Genomic DNA, 23020 nt, shown 5'->3' with positions numbered 1-23020 from the left:
TCAGGAAGCATTGTTAGATTACTTCAAATTTTCATAATAGTTAGAGTAGCGTGACTTAAAACATGAAAACAATATTTAAGCTGTATTTATGCACTGTGATGTTAAATAAACATTCTCATCATTTAGAAGTTACTACTGAATACTCAACTATGTTAAGAAATGATGTTGTTTAAATTTGAAATAATTAAATTCTGATCACTACTCAAGGAAAAAAGAAAAATGCACGCAAACATGACGAAACCCGGGATTGAACAAGGGACCTTTAGATCTTCAGTCTAACGCTCTCCCAACTGTGCTATTTCAGCAAGGTATGTGAATGGCAAAAGTCACTAAGACCTCAACTGAGCTATGTTTGCATGGTTACACAAGGTTAAGTATCAATATTTTTCTGTCATCATGATTGCATGAAATGAAGAGAAAAGATGTGTTTTATACTGTAAATATATCCATTACAAACCCTTAATCATACATTTAAGTAAAAGTTTTAACAAATTGTGGTCAGAAAGCAGTTAGTTTATTTCAAATTTTCATAATAGCGTAGCATGATGGACATCATGAAAACAATATTTAAGCTGTATTTATGCACCGTGTTGTTAAATAAACATTCTCATCATTTAGAAGTTCCCACTGAATACTCAACTATGTTAAGAAATGATGTTGTTTACATTTGAAATACTTAAAAACTGATAACTGCTCAAGGAAAGAAGAAAAAAGGTACTCAAACATGCTGAAACCCGGGACCTTTAGATCTTCAGTCTAACGCTCTCCCAACTGAGCTATTTTGGCAAAGTCTGTGTATGGCAAAAGTCACTAAGACCTCAACTGAGCTATGTTTGCATGGTTACACAAGGTTTAGTATCAATATTTTTCTGTCATCATGATTGCATGAAATGAAAAGAAAATATGTGTTTTATACTGTAAATATATCCATTACAAACCCTTAATCATACATTTAAGTAAAAGTTTTAACAAATTGTGGTCAGGAAGCATTGTTAGATTACTTCAAATTTTCATAATAGTTAGAGTAGCGTGACTTACAACATGAAAACTATATTTAAGCTGTATTTATGCACCGTGTTGTTAACTAAACATTCTCATCATTTAGAAGTTACTACTGAATACTCAACTATGTTAAGAAATGATGTTGTTTAAATTTGAAATAATTAAATTCTGATCACTACTCATGGAAAAAAGAAAAATGCACTCAGACATGCCGAAACCAGGGACCTTTAGATCTTCAGTCTAACGCTCTCCCAACTGAGCAATTTCGGCAAGGTCTGTGTATGGCAAAAGTCACTAAGACATCAACTGAGCTATGTTTGCATGGTTACACAAGGTTAAGTATCAATATTTTTCTGTCATCATGATTGCATGAAATGAAGAGAAAAGATGTATTTTATACTGTAAATATATAAATTACAAGCCCTTAATCATACATTTAAGTAAAAGTTTTAACAAATTGTGGTCAGGAAGCAGTTAGTTTTCTTCAAATTTTCATAATAGAGTAGCATGACGGACAACATGATAACAATATTTAAGCTGTATTTATGCACCCTGTTGTTAAATAAACATTCTCATCATTTAGAAGTTACTACTGAATACTCATCTATGTTAAGAAATTATGTTGTTTAAATTTGAAATAATTAAATTCTGATCACTACTCAAGGAAAAAAGAAAAATGCACGCAAACATGCCGAAACCCGGGATTGAACAAGGGACCTTTAGATCTTCAGTCTAACGCTCTCCCAACTGTGCTATTTCAGCAAGGTATGTGAATGGCAAAAGTCACTAAGACCTCAACTGAGCTATGTTTGCATGGTTACACAAGGTTAAGTATCAATATTTTTCTGTCATCATGATTGCATGAAATGAAGAGAAAAGATGTGTTTTATACTGTAAATATATCCATTACAAACCCTTAATCATACATTTAAGTAAAAGTTTTAACAAATTGTGGTCAGAAAGCAGTTAGTTTATTTCAAATTTTCATAATAGCGTAGCATGATGGACATCATGAAAACAATATTTAAGCTGTATTTATGCACCGTGTTGTTAAATAAACATTCTCATCATTTAGAAGTTGCCACTGAATACTCAACTATGTTAAGAAATGATGTTGTTTACATTTGAAATACTTAAAAACTGATAACTGCTCAAGGAAAGAAGAAAAAAGGTACTCAAACATGCTGAAACCCGGGACCTTTAGATCTTCAGTCTAACGCTCTCCTAACTGAGCTATTTCGGCAAAGTCTGTGTATGGCAAAAGTCACTAAGACCTCAACTGAGCTATGATTGCATGGTTACACAAGGTTTAGTATCAATATTTTTCTGTCATCATGATTGCATGAAATGAAAAGAAAATATGTGTTTTATACTGTAAATATATCCATTACAAACCCTTAATCATACATTTAAGTAAAAGTTTTAACAAATTGTGGTCAGGAAGCATTGTTAGATTACTTCAAATTTTCATAATAGTTAGAGTAGCGTGACTTACAACATGAAAACTATATTTAAGCTGTATTTATGCACCGTGTTGTTAACTAAACATTCTCATCATTTAGAAGTTACTACTGAATACTCAACTATGTTAAGAAATGATGTTGTTTAAATTTGAAATAATTAAATTCTGTTCACTACTCAAGGAAAAAAGAAAAATGCACTCAGACATGCCGAAACCAGGGACCATTAGATCTTCAGTCTAACGCTCTCCCAACTGAGCAATTTCGGCAAGGTCTGTGTATGGCAAAAGTCACTAAGACATCAACTGAGCTATGTTTGCATGGTTACACAAGGTTAAGTATCAATATTTTTCTGTCATCATGATTGCATGAAATGAAGAGAAAAGATGTATTTTATACTGTAAATATATAAATTACAAGCCCTTAATCATACATTTAAGTAAAAGTTTTAACAAATTGTGGTCAGGAAGCAGTTAGTTTTCTTCAAATTTTCATAATAGAGTAGCATGACGGACAACATGATAACAATATTTAAGCTGTATTTATGCACCCTGTTGTTAAATAAACATTCTCATCATTTAGAAGTTACTACTGAATACTCATCTATGTTAAGAAATTATGTTGTTTAAATTTGAAATAATTAAATTCTGATCACTACTCAAGGAAAAAAGAAAAATGCACTCAAACATGCCGAAACCCGGGATCGAACCAGGGACCTTTAGATCTTCAGTCTAACGCTCTCCCAACTGAGCTATTTCGGCAAGGTATGTGCATGGCAAAAGTCACTAAGACCTCAACTGAGCTATGTTTGCATGGTTACACAAGGTTAAGTATCAATATTTTTCTGTCATCATGATTGCATGAAATGAAGAGAAAAGATGTGTTTTATACTGTAAATATATCCATTACAAACCCTTAATCATACATTTAAGTAAAAGTTTTAACAAATTGTGGTCAGAAAGCTGTTAGTTTATTTCAAATTTTCATAATAGAGTAGCATGATGGACATCATGAAAACAATATTTAAGCTGTATTTATGCACCGTGTTGTTAAATAAACATTCTCATCATTTAGAAGTTACCACTGAATACTCAACTATGTTAAGAAATGATGTTGTTTACATTTGAAATACTTAAAAACTGATAACTGCTCAAGGAAAGAAGAAAAAAGGTACTCAAACATGCTGAAACCCGGGACCTTTAGATCTTCAGTCTAACGCTCTCCCAACTGAGCTATTTTGGCAAAGTCTGTGTATGGCAAAAGTCACTAAGACCTCAACTGAGCTATGTTTGCATGGTTACACAAGGTTTAGTATCAATATTTTTCTGTCATCATGATTGCATGAAATGAAAAGAAAATATGTGTTTTATACTGTAAATATATCCATTACAAACCCTTAATCATACATTTAAATAAAAGTTTTAACAAATTGTGGTCAGGAAGCATTGTTAGATTACTTCAAATTTTCATAATAGTTAGAGTAGCGTGACTTAAAACATGAAAACAATATTTAAGCTGTATTTATGCACCGTGTTGTTAAATAAACATTCTCATCATTTAGAAGTTACTACTGAATACTCAACTATGTTAAGAAATGATGTTGTTTAAATTTGAAATAATTAAATTCTGATCACTACTCAAGGAAAAAAGAAAAAGGCACGCAAACATGCCGAAACCAGGGACCTTTAGATCTTCAGTCTAACGCTCTCCCAACTGAGCTATTTCGGCAAGGTCTGTGTATGGCAAAAGTCACTAAGACATCAACTGAGCTATGTTTGCATGGTTACACAAGGTTAAGTATCAATATTTTTCTGTCAGCATGATTGCATGAAATGAAAAGAAAATATGTGTTTTATACTGTAAATATATCCATTACAAACCCTTAATCATACATTTAAGTAAAAGTTTTAACAAATTGTGGTCAGGAAGCATTGTTAGATTACTTCAAATTTTCATAATAGTTAGAGTAGCGTGACTTAAAACATGAAAACAATATTTAAGCTGTATTTATGCACCGTGATGTTAAATAAACATTCTCATCATTTAGAAGTTACTACTGAATACTCAACTATGTTAAGAAATGATGTTGTTTAAATTTGAAATAAATAAATTCTGATCACTACTCAAGGAAAAAAGAAAAATGCACGCAAACATGCCGAAACCCGGGATTGAACAAGGGACCTTTAGATCTTCAGTCTAACGCTCTCCCAACTGTGCTATTTCAGCAAGGTATGTGAATGGCAAAAGTCACTAAGACCTCAACTGAGCTATGATTGCATGGTTACACAAGGTTAAGTATCAATATTTTTCTGTCATCATGATTGCATGAAATGAAGAGAAAAGATGTGTTTTATACTGTAAATATATCCATTACAAACCCTTAATCATACATTTAAGTAAAAGTTTTAACAAATTGTGGTCAGAAAGCAGTTAGTTTATTTCAAATTTTCATAATAGCGTAGCATGATGGACATCATGAAAACAATATTTAAGCTGTATTTATGCACCGTGTTGTTAAATAAACATTCTCATCATTTAGAAGTTGCCACTGAATACTCAACTATGTTAAGAAATGATGTTGTTTACATTTGAAATACTTAAAAACTGATAACTGCTCAAGGAAAGAAGAAAAAAGGTACTCAAACATGCTGAAACCCGGGACCTTTAGATCTTCAGTCTAACGCTCTCCCAACTGAGCTATTTTGGCAAAGTCTGTGTATGGCAAAAGTCACTAAGACCTCAACTGAGCTATGTTTGCATGGTTACACAAGGTTTAGTATCAATATTTTTCTGTCATCATGATTGCATGAAATGAAAAGAAAATATGTGTTTTATACTGTAAATATATCCATTACAAACCCTTAATCATACATTTAAGTAAAAGTTTTAACAAATTGTGGTCAGGAAGCATTGTTAGATTACTTCAAATTTTCATAATAGTTAGAGTAGCGTGACTTACAACATGAAAACTATATTTAAGCTGTATTTATGCACCGTGTTGTTAACTAAACATTCTCATCATTTAGAAGTTACTACTGAATACTCAACTATGTTAAGAAATGATGTTGTTTAAATTTGAAATAATTAAATTCTGATCACTACTCATGGAAAAAAGAAAAATGCACTCAGACATGCCGAAACCAGGGACCTTTAGATCTTCAGTCTAACGCTCTCCCAACTGAGCAATTTCGGCAAGGTCTGTGTATGGCAAAAGTCACTAAGACATCAACTGAGCTATGTTTGCATGGTTACACAAGGTTAAGTATCAATATTTTTCTGTCATCATGATTGCATGAAATGAAGAGAAAAGATGTATTTTATACTGTAAATATATAAATTACAAGCCCTTAATCATACATTTAAGTAAAAGTTTTAACAAATTGTGGTCAGGAAGCAGTTAGTTTTCTTCAAATTTTCATAATAGAGTAGCATGACGGACAACATGATAACAATATTTAAGCTGTATTTATGCACCCTGTTGTTAAATAAACATTCTCATCATTTAGAAGTTACTACTGAATACTCATCTATGTTAAGAAATTATGTTGTTTAAATTTGAAATAATTAAATTCTGATCACTACTCAAGGAAAAAAGAAAAATGCACGCAAACATGCCGAAACCCGGGATTGAACAAGGGACCTTTAGATCTTCAGTCTAACGCTCTCCCAACTGTGCTATTTCAGCAAGGTATGTGAATGGCAAAAGTCACTAAGACCTCAACTGAGCTATGTTTGCATGGTTACACAAGGTTAAGTATCAATATTTTTCTGTCATCATGATTGCATGAAATGAAGAGAAAAGATGTGTTTTATACTGTAAATATATCCATTACAAACCCTTAATCATACATTTAAGTAAAAGTTTTAACAAATTGTGGTCAGAAAGCAGTTAGTTTATTTCAAATTTTCATAATAGCGTAGCATGATGGACATCATGAAAACAATATTTAAGCTGTATTTATGCACCGTGTTGTTAAATAAACATTCTCATCATTTAGAAGTTCCCACTGAATACTCAACTATGTTAAGAAATGATGTTGTTTACATTTGAAATACTTAAAAACTGATAACTGCTCAAGGAAAGAAGAAAAAAGGTACTCAAACATGCTGAAACCCGGGACCTTTAGATCTTCAGTCTAACGCTCTCCCAACTGAGCTATTTTGGCAAAGTCTGTGTATGGCAAAAGTCACTAAGACCTCAACTGAGCTATGTTTGCATGGTTACACAAGGTTTAGTATCAATATTTTTCTGTCATCATGATTGCATGAAATGAAAAGAAAATATGTGTTTTATACTGTAAATATATCCATTACAAACCCTTAATCATACATTTAAGTAAAAGTTTTAACAAATTGTGGTCAGGAAGCATTGTTAGATTACTTCAAATTTTCATAATAGTTAGAGTAGCGTGACTTACAACATGAAAACTATATTTAAGCTGTATTTATGCACCGTGTTGTTAACTAAACATTCTCATCATTTAGAAGTTACTACTGAATACTCAACTATGTTAAGAAATGATGTTGTTTAAATTTGAAATAATTAAATTCTGATCACTACTCATGGAAAAAAGAAAAATGCACTCAGACATGCCGAAACCAGGGACCTTTAGATCTTCAGTCTAACGCTCTCCCAACTGAGCAATTTCGGCAAGGTCTGTGTATGGCAAAAGTCACTAAGACATCAACTGAGCTATGTTTGCATGGTTACACAAGGTTAAGTATCAATATTTTTCTGTCATCATGATTGCATGAAATGAAGAGAAAAGATGTATTTTATACTGTAAATATATAAATTACAAGCCCTTAATCATACATTTAAGTAAAAGTTTTAACAAATTGTGGTCAGGAAGCAGTTAGTTTTCTTCAAATTTTCATAATAGAGTAGCATGACGGACAACATGATAACAATATTTAAGCTGTATTTATGCACCCTGTTGTTAAATAAACATTCTCATCATTTAGAAGTTACTACTGAATACTCATCTATGTTAAGAAATTATGTTGTTTAAATTTGAAATAATTAAATTCTGATCACTACTCAAGGAAAAAAGAAAAATGCACTCAAACGTGCCGAAACCCGGGATCGAACCAGGGACCTTTAGATCTTCAGTCTAACGCTCTCCCAACTGAGCTATTTCGGCAAGGTATGTGCATGGCAAAAGTCACTAAGACCTCAACTGAGCTATGTTTGCATGGTTACACAAGGTTAAGTATCAATATTTTTCTGTCATCATGATTGCATGAAATGAAGAGAAAAGATGTGTTTTATACTGTAAATATATCCATTACAAACCCTTAATCATACATTTAAGTAAAAGTTTTAACAAATTGTGGTCAGAAAGCTGTTAGTTTATTTCAAATTTTCATAATAGAGTAGCATGATTGACATCATGAAAACAATATTTAAGCTGTATTTATGCACCGTGTTGTTAAATAAACATTCTCATCATTTAGAAGTTACCACTGAATACTCAACTATGTTAAGAAATGATGTTGTTTACATTTGAAATACTTAAAAACTGATAACTGCTCAAGGAAAGAAGAAAAAAGGTACTCAAACATGCTGAAACCCGGGACCTTTAGATCTTCAGTCTAACGCTCTCCCAACTGAGCTATTTTGGCAAAGTCTGTGTATGGCAAAAGTCACTAAGACCTCAACTGAGCTATGTTTGCATGGTTACACAAGGTTTAGTATCAATATTTTTCTGTCATCATGATTGCATGAAATGAAAAGAAAATATGTGTTTTATACTGTAAATATATCCATTACAAACCCTTAATCATACATTTAAATAAAAGTTTTAACAAATTGTGGTCAGGAAGCATTGTTAGATTACTTCAAATTTTCATAATAGTTAGAGTAGCGTGACTTAAAACATGAAAACAATATTTAAGCTGTATTTATGCACCGTGTTGTTAAATAAACATTCTCATCATTTAGAAGTTACTACTGAATACTCAACTATGTTAAGAAATGATGTTGTTTAAATTTGAAATAATTAAATTCTGATCACTACTCAAGGAAAAAAGAAAAAGGCACGCAAACATGCCGAAACCAGGGACCTTTAGATCTTCAGTCTAACGCTCTCCCAACTGAGCTATTTCGGCAAGGTCTGTGTATGGCAAAAGTCACTAAGACATCAACTGAGCTATGTTTGCATGGTTACACAAGGTTAAGTATCAATATTTTTCTGTCAGCATGATTGCATGAAATGAAAAGAAAATATGTGTTTTATACTGTAAATATATCCATTACAAACCCTTAATCATACATTTAAGTAAAAGTTTTAACAAATTGTGGTCAGGAAGCATTGTTAGATTACTTCAAATTTTCATAATAGTTAGAGTAGCGTGACTTAAAACATGAAAACAATATTTAAGCTGTATTTATGCACCGTGATGTTAAATAAACATTCTCATCATTTAGAAGTTACTACTGAATACTCAACTATGTTAAGAAATGATGTTGTTTAAATTTGAAATAATTAAATTCTGATCACTACTCAAGGAAAAAAGAAAAATGCACGCAAACATGCCGAAACCCGGGATTGAACAAGGGACCTTTAGATCTTCAGTCTAACGCTCTCCCAACTGTGCTATTTCAGCAAGGTATGTGAATGGCAAAAGTCACTAAGACCTCAACTGAGCTATGTTTGCATGGTTACACAAGGTTAAGTATCAATATTTTTCTGTCATCATGATTGCATGAAATGAAGAGAAAAGATGTGTTTTATACTGTAAATATATCCATTACAAACCCTTAATCATACATTTAAGTAAAAGTTTTAACAAATTGTGGTCAGAAAGCAGTTAGTTTATTTCAAATTTTCATAATAGCGTAGCATGATGGACATCATGAAAACAATATTTAAGCTGTATTTATGCACCGTGTTGTTAAATAAACATTCTCATCATTTAGAAGTTCCCACTGAATACTCAACTATGTTAAGAAATGATGTTGTTTACATTTGAAATACTTAAAAACTGATAACTGCTCAAGGAAAGAAGAAAAATGGTACTCAAACATGCTGAAACCCGGGACCTTTAGATCTTCAGTCTAACGCTCTCCCAACTGAGCTATTTTGGCAAAGTCTGTGTATGGCAAAAGTCACTAAGACCTCAACTGAGCTATGTTTGCATGGTTACACAAGGTTTAGTATCAATATTTTTCTGTCATCATGATTGCATGAAATGAAAAGAAAATATGTGTTTTATACTGTAAATATATCCATTACAAACCCTTAATCATACATTTAAGTAAAAGTTTTAACAAATTGTGGTCAGGAAGCATTGTTAGATTACTTCAAATTTTCATAATAGTTAGAGTAGCGTGACTTACAACATGAAAACTATATTTAAGCTGTATTTATGCACCATGTTGTTAACTAAACATTCTCATCATTTAGAAGTTACTACTGAATACTCAACTATGTTAAGAAATGATGTTGTTTAAATTTGAAATAATTAAATTCTGATCACTACTCATGGAAAAAAGAAAAATGCACTCAGACATGCCGAAACCAGGGACCTTTAGATCTTCAGTCTAACGCTCTCCCAACTGAGCAATTTCGGCAAGGTCTGTGTATGGCAAAAGTCACTAAGACATCAACTGAGCTATGTTTGCATGGTTACACAAGGTTAAGTATCAATATTTTTCTGTCATCATGATTGCATGAAATGAAGAGAAAAGATGTATTTTATACTGTAAATATATAAATTACAAGCCCTTAATCATACATTTAAGTAAAAGTTTTAACAAATTGTGGTCAGGAAGCAGTTAGTTTTCTTCAAATTTTCATAATAGAGTAGCATGACGGACAACATGAAAACAATATTTAAGCTGTATTTATGCACCGTGTTGTTAAATAAACATTCTCATCATTTAGAAGTTACTACTGAATACTCATCTATGTTAAGAAATTATGTTGTTTAAATTTGAAATAATTAAATTCTGATCACTACTCAAGGAAAAAAGAAAAATGTGCTCAAACATGCCGAAACCCGGGATCGAACCAGGGACCTTTAGATCTTCAGTCTAACGCTCTCCCAACTGAGCTATTTCGGCAAGGTATGTGTATGGCAAAAGTCACTAAGACCTCAACTGAGCTATGTTTGCATGGTTACACAAGGTTAAGTATCAATATTTTTCTGTCATCATGATTGCATGAAATGAAGAGAAAAGATGTGTTTTATACTGTAAATATATCCATTACAAACCCTTAATCATACATTTAAGTAAAAGTTTTAACAAATTGTGGTCAGAAAGCTGTTAGTTTATTTCAAATTTTCATAATAGAGTAGCATGATGGACATCATGAAAACAATATTTAAGCTGTATTTATGCACCGTGTTGTTAAATAAACATTCTCATCATTTAGAAGTTACCACTGAATACTCAACTATGTTAAGAAATGATGTTGTTTACATTTGAAATACTTAAAAACTGATAACTGCTCAAGGAAAGAAGAAAAAAGGTACTCAAACATGCTGAAACCCGGGACCTTTAGATCTTCAGTCTAACGCTCTCCCAACTGAGCTATTTTGGCAAAGTCTGTGTATGGCAAAAGTCACTAAGACCTCAACTGAGCTATGTTTGCATGGTTACACAAGGTTTAGTATCAATATTTTTCTGTCATCATGATTGCATGAAATGAAAAGAAAATATGTGTTTTATACTGTAAATATATCCATTACAAACCCTTAATCATACATTTAAGTAAAAGTTTTAACAAATTGTGGTCAGGAAGCATTGTTAGATTACTTCAAATTTTCATAATAGTTAGAGTAGCGTGACTTAAAACATGAAAACAATATTTAAGCTGTATTTATGCACCGTGTTGTTAAATAAACATTCTCATCATTTAGAAGTTACTACTGAATACTCAACTATGTTAAGAAATGATGTTGTTTAAATTTGAAATAATTAAATTCTGATCACTACTCAAGGAAAAAAGAAAAAGGCACGCAAACATGCCGAAACCAGGGACCTTTAGATCTTCAGTCTAACGCTCTCCCAACTGAGCTATTTCGGCAAGGTCTGTGTATGGCAAAAGTCACTAAGACATCAACTGAGCTATGTTTGCATGGTTACACAAGGTTAAGTATCAATATTTTTCTGTCAGCATGATTGCATGAAATGAAAAGAAAATATGTGTTTTATACTGTAAATATATCCATTACAAACCCTTAATCATACATTTAAGTAAAAGTTTTAACAAATTGTGGTCAGGAAGCATTGTTAGATTACTTCAAATTTTCATAATAGTTAGAGTAGCGAGACTTAAAACATGAAAACAATATTTAAGCTGTATTTATGCACCGTGTTGTTAAATAAACATTCTCATCATTTAGAAGTTACTACTGAATACTCAACTATGTTAAGAAATGATGTTGTTTAAATTTGAAATAATTAAATTCTGATCACTACTCAAGGAAAAAAGAAAAATGCACGCAAACATGCCGAAACCCGGGATTGAACAAGGGACCTTTAGATCTTCAGTCTAACGCTCTCCCAACTGAGCTATTTCAGCAAGGTATGTGTATGGCAAAAGTCACTAAGACCTCAACTGAGCTATGTTTGCATGGTTACACAAGGTTAAGTATTAATATTTTTCTGTCATCATGATTGCATGAAATGAAGAGAAAAGATGTGTTTTATACTGTAAATATATCCATTACAAACCCTTAATCATACATTTAAGTAAAAGTTTTAACAAATTGTGGTCAGAAAGCAGTTAGTTTATTTCAAATTTTCATAATAGAGTAGCATGATGGACATCATGAAAACAATATTTAAGCTGTATTTATGCACCGTGTTGTTAAATAAACATTCTCATCATTTAGAAGTTGCCACTGAATACTCAACTATGTTAAGAAATGATGTTGTTTACATTTGAAATACTTAAAAACTGATAACTGCTCAAGGAAAGAAGAAAAAAGGTACTCAAACATGCTGAAACCCGGGACCTTTAGATCTTCAGTCTAACGCTCTCCTAACTGAGCTATTTCGGCAAAGTCTGTGTATGGCAAAAGTCACTAAGACCTCAACTGAGCTATGATTGCATGGTTACACAAGGTTTAGTATCAATATTTTTCTGTCATCATGATTGCATGAAATGAAAAGAAAATATGTGTTTTATACTGTAAATATATCCATTACAAACCCTTAATCATACATTTAAGTAAAAGTTTTAACAAATTGTGGTCAGGAAGCATTGTTAGATTACTTCAAATTTTCATAATAGTTAGAGTAGCGTGACTTACAACATGAAAACTATATTTAAGCTGTATTTATGCACCGTGTTGTTAACTAAACATTCTCATCATTTAGAAGTTACTACTGAATACTCAACTATGTTAAGAAATGATGTTGTTTAAATTTGAAATAATTAAATTCTGATCACTACTCAAGGAAAAAAGAAAAATGCACTCAGACATGCCGAAACCAGGGACCTTTAGATCTTCAGTCTAACGCTCTCCCAACTGAGCAATTTCGGCAAGGTCTGTGTATGGCAAAAGTCACTAAGACATCAACTGAGCTATGTTTGCATGGTTACACAAGGTTAAGTATCAATATTTTTCTGTCATCATGATTGCATGAAATGAAGAGAAAAGATGTATTTTATACTGTAAATATATAAATTACAAGCCCTTAATCATACATTTAAGTAAAAGTTTTAACAAATTGTGGTCAGGAAGCAGTTAGTTTTCTTCAAATTTTCATAATAGAGTAGCATGACGGACAATATGAAAACAATATTTAAGCTGTATTTATGCACCCTGTTGTTAAATAAACATTCTCATCATTTAGAAGTTACTACTGAATACTCATCTATGTTAAGAAATTATGTTGTTTAAATTTGAAATAATTAAATTCTGATCACTACTCAAGGAAAAAAGAAAAATGCACTCAAACATGCCGAAACCCGGGATCGAACCAGGGACCTTTAGATCTTCAGTCTAACGCTCTACCAACTGAGCTATTTCGGCAAGGTATGTGTACGGCAAAAGTCACTAAGACCTCAACTGAGCTATGTTTGCATGGTTACACAAGGTTAAGTATCAATATTTTTCTGTCATCATGATTGCATGAAATGAAGAGAAAAGATGTGTTTTATACTGTAAATATATCCATTACAAACCCTTAATCATACATTTAAGTAAAAGTTTTAACAAATTGTGGTCAGAAAGCTGTTAGTTTATTTCAAATTTTCATAATAGAGTAGCATGATGGACATCATGAAAACAATATTTAAGCTGTATTTATGCACCGTGTTGTTAAATAAACATTCTCATCATTTAGAAGTTCCCACTGAATACTCAACTATGTTAAGAAATGATGTTGTTTACATTTGAAATACTTAAAAACTGATAACTGCTCAAGGAAAGAAGAAAAAAGGTACTCAAACATGCTGAAACCCGGGACCTTTAGATCTTCAGTCTAACGCTCTCCCAACTGAGCTATTTTGGCAAAGTCTGTGTATGGCAAAAGTCACTAAGACCTCAACTGAGCTATGTTTGCATGGTTACACAAGGTTTAGTATCAATATTTTTCTGTCATCATGATTGCATGAAATGAAAAGAAAATATGTGTTTTATACTGTAAATATATCCATTACAAACCCTTAATCATACATTTAAATAAAAGTTTTAACAAATTGTGGTCAGGAAGCATTGTTAGATTACTTCAAATTTTCATAATAGTTAGAGTAGCGTGACTTAAAACATGAAAACAATATTTAAGCTGTATTTATGCACCGTGTTGTTAAATAAACATTCTCATCATTTAGAAGTTACTACTGAATACTCAACTATGTTAAGAAATGATGTTGTTTAAATTTGAAATAATTAAATTCTGATCACTACTCAAGGAAAAAAGAAAAAGGCACGCAAACATGCCGAAACCAGGGACCTTTAGATCTTCAGTCTAACGCTCTCCCAACTGAGCTATTTCGGCAAGGTCTGTGTATGGCAAAAGTCACTAAGACATCAACTGAGCTATGTTTGCATGGTTACACAAGGTTAAGTATCAATATTTTTCTGTCAGCATGATTGCATGAAATTAAAAGAAAATATGTGTTTTATACTGTAAATATATCCATTACAAACCCTTAATCATACATTTAAGTAAAAGTTTTAACAAATTGTGGTCAGGAAGCATTGTTAGATTACTTCAAATTTTCATAATAGTTAGAGTAGCGAGACTTAAAACATGAAAACAATATTTAAGCTGTATTTATGCACCGTGTTGTTAAATAAACATTCTCATCATTTAGAAGTTACTACTGAATACTCAACTATGTTAAGAAATGATGTTGTTTAAATTTGAAATAATTAAATTCTGATCACTACTCAAGGAAAAAAGAAAAATGCACGCAAACATGCCGAAACCCGGGATTGAACAAGGGACCTTTAGATCTTCAGTCTAATGCTCTCCCAACTGAGCTATTTCAGCAAGGTATGTGTATGGCAAAAGTCACTAAGACCTCAACTGAGCTATGTTTGCATGGTTACACAAGGTTAAGTATTAATATTTTTCTGTCATCATGATTGCATGAAATGAAGAGAAAAGATGTGTTTTATACTGTAAATATATCCATTACAAACCCTTAATCATACATTTAAGTAAAAGTTTTAACAAATTGTGGTCAGAAAGCAGTTAGTTTATTTCAAATTTTCATAATAGAGTAGCATGATGGACATCATGAAAACAATATTTAAGCTGTATTTATGCACCGTGTTGTTAAATAAACATTCTCATCATTTAGAAGTTGCCACTGAATACTCAACTATGTTAAGAAATGATGATGTTTACATTTGAAATACTTAAAAACTGATAACTGCTCAAGGAAAGAAGAAAAAAGGTACTCAAACATGCTGAAACCCGGGACCTTTAGATCTTCAGTCTAACGCTCTCCTAACTGAGCTATTTCGGCAAAGTCTGTGTATGGCAAAAGTCACTAAGACCTCAACTGAGCTATGATTGCATGGTTACACAAGGTTTAGTATCAATATTTTTCTGTCATCATGATTGCATGAAATGAAAAGAAAATATGTGTTTTATACTGTAAATATATCCATTACAAACCCTTAATCATACATTTAAGTAAAAGTTTTAACAAATTGTGGTCAGGAAGCATTGTTAGATTACTTCAAATTTTCATAATAGTTAGAGTAGCGTGACTTACAACATGAAAACTATATTTAAGCTGTATTTATGCACCGTGTTGTTAACTAAACATTCTCATCATTTAGAAGTTACTACTGAATACTCAACTATGTTAAGAAATGATGTTGTTTAAATTTGAAATAATTAAATTCTGATCACTACTCAAGGAAAAAAGAAAAATGCACTCAGACATGCCGAAACCAGGGACCTTTAGATCTTCAGTCTAACGCTCTCCCAACTGAGCAATTTCGGCAAGGTCTGTGTATGGCAAAAGTCACTAAGACATCAACTGAGCTATGTTTGCATGGTTACACAAGGTTAAGTATCAATATTTTTCTGTCATCATGATTGCATGAAATGAAGAGAAAAGATGTATTTTATACTGTAAATATATAAATTACAAGCCCTTAATCATACATTTAAGTAAAAGTTTTAACAAATTGTGGTCAGGAAGCATAGTTTTCTTCAAATTTTCATAATAGAGTAGCATGACGGACAACATGAAAACAATATTTAAGCTGTATTTATGCACCGTGTTGTTAAATAAACATTCTCATCATTTAGAAGTTACTACTGAATACTCATCTATGTTAAGAAACTATGTTGTTTAAATTTGAAATAATTAAATTCTGATCACTACTCAAGGAAAAAAGAAAAATGCACTCAAACATGCCGAAACCCGGGATCGAACCAGGGACCTTTAGATCTTCAGTCTAACGCTCTCCCAACTGAGCTATTTCGGCAAGGTATGTGTATGGCAAAAGTCACTAAGACCTCAACTGAGCTATGTTTGCATGGTTACACAAGGTTAAGTATCAATATTTTTCTGTCATCATGATTGCATGAAATGAAGAGAAAAGATGTGTTTTATACTGTAAATATATCCATTACAAACCCTTAATCATACATTTAAGTAAAAGTTTTAACAAATTGTGGTCAGAAAGCTGTTAGTTTATTTCAAATTTTCATAATAGAGTAGCATGATGGACATCATGAAAACAATATTTAAGCTGTATTTATGCACCGTGTTGTTAAATAAACATTCTCATCATTTAGAAGTTACCACTGAATACTCAACTATGTTAAGAAATGATGTTGTTTACATTTGAAATACTTAAAAACTGATAACTGCTCAAGGAAAGAAGAAAAAAGGTACTCAAACATGCTGAAACCCGGGACCTTTAGATCTTCAGTCTAACGCTCTCCCAACTGAGCTATTTTGGCAAAGTCTGTGTATGGCAAAAGTCACTAAGACCTCAACTGAGCTATGTTTGCATGGTTACACAAGGTTTAGTATCAATATTTTTCTGTCATCATGATTGCATGAAATGAAAAGAAAATATGTGTTTTATACTGTAAATATATCCATTACAAACCCTTAATCATACATTTAAGTAAAAGTTTTAACAAATTGTGGTCAGGAAGCATTGTTAGATTACTTCAAATTTTCATAATAGTTAGAGTAGCGTGACTTAAAACATGAAAACAATATTTAAGCTGTATTTATGCACCGTGTTGTTAAATAAACATTCTCATCATTTAGAAGTTACTACTGAATACTCAACTATGTTAAGAAATGATGTTGTTTAAATTTGAAATAATTAAATTCTGATCACTACTCAAGGAAAAAAGAAAAAGGCACGCAAACATGCCGAAACCAGGGACCTTTAGATCTTCAGTCTAACGCTCTCCCAACTGAGCTATTTCGGCAAGGTCTGTGTATGGAAAAAGTCACTAAGACATCAACTGAGCTATGTTTGCATGGTTACACAAGGTTAAGTATCAATATTTTTCTGTCAGCATGATTGCATGAAATGAAAAGAAAATATGTGTTTTATACTGTAAATATATCCATTACAAACCCTTAATCATACATTTAAGTAAAAGTTTTAACAAATTGTGGTCAGGAAGCATTGTTAGATTACTTCAAATTTTCATAATAGTTAGAGTAGCAAGACTTAAAACATGAAAACAATATTTAAGCTGTATTTATGCACCGTGTTGTTAAATAAACATTCTCATCATTTAGAAGTTACTACTGAATACTCAACTATGTTAAGAAATGATGTTGTTTAAATATGAAATAATTAAATTCTGATCACTACTCAAGGAAAAAAGAAAAATGCACGCAAACATGCCGAAACCCGGGATTGAACAAGGGACCTTTAGATCTTCAGTCTAACGCTCTCCCAACTGAGCTATTTCGGCAAGGTATGTGTATGGCAAAAGTCACTAAGACCTCAACTGAGCTATGTTTGCATGGTTACACAAGGTTTAGTATCAATATTTTTCTGTCATCATGATTGCATGAAATGAAAAGAAAATATGTGTTTTGTACTGTAAATATATCCATTACAAACCCTTAATCATACATTTAAGTAAAAGTTTTAACAAATTGTGGTCAGGAAGCATTGTTAGATTACTTCAAATTTTCATAATAGTTAGAGTAGCGTGACTTAAAACATGAAAACAATATTTAAGCTGTATTTATGCACCGTGTTGTTAAATAAACATTCTCATCATTTAGAAGTTACTACTGAATACTCAACTATGTTAAGAAATGATGTTGATTAAATTTGAAATAATTAAATTCTGATCACTACTCATGGAAAAAAGAAATATGCACTCAAACATGCCGAAACCAGGGACCTTTAGATCTTCAGTCTAACGCTCTCCCAACTGAGCTATTTCGGCTTGGTCTGTGTATGGCAAAAGTCACTAAGACATCAACTGAGCTATGTTTGCATGGTTACACAAGGTTAAGTATCAATATTTTTCTGTCATCATGATTGCATGAAATGAAGAGAAAAGATGTATTTTATACTGTAAATATATAAATTACAAGCCCTTAATCATACATTTAAGTAAAAGTTTTAACAAATTGTGGTCAGGAAGCAGTTAGTTTACTTCAAATTTTCATAATAGAGTAGCATGACGGACAACATGAAAACAATATTTAAGCTGTATGTATGCACCGTGTTTTTAAATAAACATTCTCATCATTTAGAAGTTACTACTGAATACTCAACTATGTTAAGAAATGATGTTGTTTAAATTTGAAATAATTAAATTCTGATCACTACTCAAGGAAAAAAGAAAAATGCACTCAAACATGCCGAAACACGGGATTGAACCAGGTACCTTTAGATCTTCAGTCTAACGCTCTCCCAACTGAGCTACTTCGGCAAGGTCTGTGTATGGCAAAAGTCACTAAGACATCAACTGAGCTATGTTTCCATGGTTACACAAGGTTAAGTATCAATATTTTTCTGACAGCATGATTGCATGAAATGAAAAGAAAATATGTGTTTTATACTGTAAATATATCCATTACAAACCCTTAATCATACATTTAAGTAAAAGTTTTAACAAATTGTGGTCAGAAAGCAGTTAGTTTATTTCAAATTTTCATAATAGAGTAGCATGATGGACATCATGAAAACAATATTTAAGCTGTATTTATGCACCGTGTTGTTAAATAAACATTCTCATCATTTAGAAGTTGCCACTGAATACTCAACTATGTTAAGAAATGATGTTGTTTACATTTGAAATACTTAAAAACTGATAACTGCTCAAGGAAAGAAGAAAAAAGGTACTCAAACATGCTGAAACCCGGGACCTTTAGATCTTCAGTCTAACGCTCTCCCAACTGAGCTATTTTGGCAAAGTCTGTGTATGGCAAAAGTCACTAAGACCTCAACTGAGCTATGTTTGCATGGTTACACAAGGTTTAGTATCAATATTTTTCTGTCATCATGATTGCATGAAATGAAAAGAAAATATGTGTTTTATACTGTAAATATATCCATTACAAACCCTTAATCATACATTTAAGTAAAAGTTTTAACAAATTGTGGTCAGGAAGCATTGTTAGATTACTTCAAATTTTCATAATAGTTAGAGTAGCGTGACTTAAAACATGAAAACAATATTTAAGCTGTATTTATGCACCGTGTTGTTAAATAAACATTCTCATCATTTAGAAGTTACTACTGAATACTCAACTATGTTAAGAAATGATGTTGTTTAAATTTGAAATAATTAAATTCTGATCACTACTCAAGGAAAAAAGAAAAAGGCACGCAAACATGCCGAAACCAGGGACCTTTAGATCTTCAGTCTAACGCTCTCCCAACTGAGCTATTTCGGCAAGGTCTGTGTATGGCAAAAGTCACTAAGACATCAACTGAGCTATGTTTGCATGGTTACACAAGGTTAAGTATCAATATTTTTCTGTCAGCATGATTGCATGAAATGAAAAGAAAATATGTGTTTTATACTGTAAATATATCCATTACAAACCCTTAATCATACATTTAAGTAAAAGTTTTAACAAATTGTGGTCAGGAAGCATTGTTAGATTACTTCAAATTTTCATAATAGTTAGAGTAGCGAGACTTAAAACATGAAAACAATATTTAAGCTGTATTTATGCACCGTGTTGTTAAATAAACATTCTCATCATTTAGAAGTTACTACTGAATACTCAACTATGTTAAGAAATGATGTTGTTTAAATTTGAAATAATTAAATTCTGATCACTACTCAAGGAAAAAAGAAAAATGCACGCAAACATGCCGAAACCCGGGATTGAACAAGGGACCTTTAGATCTTCAGTCTAACGCTCTCCCAACTGAGCTATTTCAGCAAGGTATGTGTATGGCAAAAGTCACTAAGACCTCAACTGAGCTATGTTTGCATGGTTACACAAGGTTAAGTATTAATATTTTTCTGTCATCATGATTGCATGAAATGAAGAGAAAAGATGTGTTTTATACTGTAAATATATCCATTACAAACCCTTAATCATACATTTAAGTAAAAGTTTTAACAAATTGTGGTCAGAAAGCAGTTAGTTTATTTCAAATTTTCATAATAGAGTAGCATGATGGACATCATGAAAACAATATTTAAGCTGTATTTATGCACCGTGTTGTTAAATAAACATTCTCATCATTTAGAAGTTGCCACTGAATACTCAACTATGTTAAGAAATGATGATGTTTACATTTGAAATACTTAAAAACTGATAACTGCTCAAGGAAAGAAGAAAAAAGGTACTCAAACATGCTGAAACCCGGGACCTTTAGATCTTCAGTCTAACGCTCTCCTAACTGAGCTATTTCGGCAAAGTCTGTGTATGGCAAAAGTCACTAAGACCTCAACTGAGCTATGATTGCATGGTTACACAAGGTTTAGTATCAATATTTTTCTGTCATCATGATTGCATGAAATGAAAAGAAAATATGTGTTTTATACTGTAAATATATCCATTACAAACCCTTAATCATACATTTAAGTAAAAGTTTTAACAAATTGTGGTCAGGAAGCATTGTTAGATTACTTCAAATTTTCATAATAGTTAGAGTAGCGTGACTTACAACATGAAAACTATATTTAAGCTGTATTTATGCACCGTGTTGTTAACTAAACATTCTCATCATTTAGAAGTTACTACTGAATACTCAACTATGTTAAGAAATGATGTTGTTTAAATTTGAAATAATTAAATTCTGATCACTACTCAAGGAAAAAAGAAAAATGCACTCAGACATGCCGAAACCAGGGACCTTTAGATCTTCAGTCTAACGCTCTCCCAACTGAGCAATTTCGGCAAGGTCTGTGTATGGCAAAAGTCACTAAGACATCAACTGAGCTATGTTTGCATGGTTACACAAGGTTAAGTATCAATATTTTTCTGTCATCATGATTGCATGAAATGAAGAGAAAAGATGTATTTTATACTGTAAATATATAAATTACAAGCCCTTAATCATACATTTAAGTAAAAGTTTTAACAAATTGTGGTCAGGAAGCAGTTAGTTTTCTTCAAATTTTCATAATAGAGTAGCATGACGGACAACATGAAAACAATATTTAAGCTGTATTTATGCACCGTGTTGTTAAATAAACATTCTCATCATTTAGAAGTTACTACTGAATACTCATCTATGTTAAGAAACTATGTTGTTTAAATTTGAAATAATTAAATTCTGATCACTACTCAAGGAAAAAAGAAAAATGCACTCAAACATGCCGAAACCCGGGATCGAACCAGGGACCTTTAGATCTTCAGTCTAACGCTCTCCCAACTGAGCTATTTCGGCAAGGTATGTGTATGGCAAAAGTCACTAAGACATCAACTGAGCTATGTTTGCATGGTTACACAAGGTTAAGTATCAATATTTTTCTGTCAGCATGATTGCATGAAATGAAAAGAAAATATGTGTTTTATACTGTAAATATATCCATTACAAACCCTTAATCATACATTTAAGTAAAAGTTTTAACAAATTGTGGTCAGGAAGCATTGTTAGATTACTTCAAATTTTCATAATAGTTAGAGTAGCAAGACTTAAAACATGAAAACAATATTTAAGCAGTATTTATGCACCGTGTTGTTAAATAAACATTCTCATCATTTAGAAGTTACTACTGAATACTCAACTATGTTAATAAATGATGTTGTTTAAATATGAAATAATTAAATTCTGATCACTACTCAAGGAAAAAAGAAAAATGCACGCAAACATGCCGAAACCCGGGATTGAACAAGGGACCTTTAGATCTTCAGTCTAACGCTCTCCCAACTGAGCTATTTCGGCAAGGTATGTGTATGGCAAAAGTCACTAAGACCTCAACTGAGCTATGTTTGCATAGTTACACAAGGTTAAGTATTAATATTTTTCTGTCATCATGATTGCATGAAATGAAGAGAAAAGATGTGTTTTATACTGTAAATATATCCATTACAAACCCTTAATCATACATTTAAGTAAAAGTTTTAACAAATTGTGGTCAGGAAGCATTGTTAGATTACTTCAAATTTTCATAATAGTTAGCGTAGCGTGACTTAAAACATGAAAACAATATTTAAGCTGTATTTATGCACCGTGTTGTTAAATAAACATTCTCATCATTTAGAAGTTACTACTGAATACTCAACTATGTTAAGAAATGATGTTGATTAAATTTGAAATAATTAAATTCTGATCACTACTCATGGAAAAAAGAAATATGCACTCAAACATGCCGAAACCAGGGACCTTTAGATCTTCAGTCTAACGCTCTCCCAACTGAGCTATTTCGGCAAGGTCTGTGTATGTTAAAAGTCACTAAGACATCAACTGAGCTATGTTTGCATGGTTACACAAGGTTAAGTATCAATATTTTTCTGTCATCATGATTGCATGAAATGAAGAGAAAAGATGTATTTTATACTGTAAATATATAAATGACAAGCCCTTAATCATACATTTAAGTAAAACTTTTAACAAATTGTGGTCAGGAAGCAGTTAGTTTATTCAAATTTTCATAATAGAGTAGCATGACGGACAACATGAAAACAATATTTAAGCTGTATTTATGCACCGTGTTGTTAAAT

At 31.8% G+C, this 23020-nt stretch overlaps 6 non-coding genes across 6 annotated transcripts; all 6 read right to left on the bottom strand.

The window, feature by feature from the left end:
* Positions 1-3150: 3150 nt before the first annotated feature.
* TRNAF-GAA (transfer RNA phenylalanine (anticodon GAA)) lies at positions 3151-3223 on the bottom strand. Its single transcript has one exon. It is a non-coding gene; the product is annotated as a tRNA-Phe (tRNA).
* A 4310-nt stretch (positions 3224-7533) lies between these two features.
* Positions 7534-7606, bottom strand: TRNAF-GAA (transfer RNA phenylalanine (anticodon GAA)). The gene has a single exon. It is a non-coding gene; the product is annotated as a tRNA-Phe (tRNA).
* Positions 7607-10457: 2851 nt separating this feature from the next.
* Positions 10458-10530, bottom strand: TRNAF-GAA (transfer RNA phenylalanine (anticodon GAA)). The gene has a single exon. It is a non-coding gene; the product is annotated as a tRNA-Phe (tRNA).
* Positions 10531-13381: 2851 nt separating this feature from the next.
* On the bottom strand, positions 13382-13454 carry TRNAF-GAA (transfer RNA phenylalanine (anticodon GAA)). The gene has a single exon. It is a non-coding gene; the product is annotated as a tRNA-Phe (tRNA).
* A 2849-nt stretch (positions 13455-16303) lies between these two features.
* TRNAF-GAA (transfer RNA phenylalanine (anticodon GAA)) lies at positions 16304-16376 on the bottom strand. The gene has a single exon. It is a non-coding gene; the product is annotated as a tRNA-Phe (tRNA).
* A 5294-nt stretch (positions 16377-21670) lies between these two features.
* Positions 21671-21743, bottom strand: TRNAF-GAA (transfer RNA phenylalanine (anticodon GAA)). Its single transcript has one exon. It is a non-coding gene; the product is annotated as a tRNA-Phe (tRNA).
* Positions 21744-23020: the final 1277 nt, after the last annotated feature.

This window comes from Taudactylus pleione, unplaced genomic scaffold (genome assembly GCF_031769625.1).
Source record: "Taudactylus pleione unplaced genomic scaffold, aTauple2 ptg000593l, whole genome shotgun sequence".
Taxonomy (NCBI): domain Eukaryota; kingdom Metazoa; phylum Chordata; class Amphibia; order Anura; family Myobatrachidae; genus Taudactylus; species Taudactylus pleione.
This window is presented reverse-complemented; position numbering and strand designations above follow the sequence as displayed.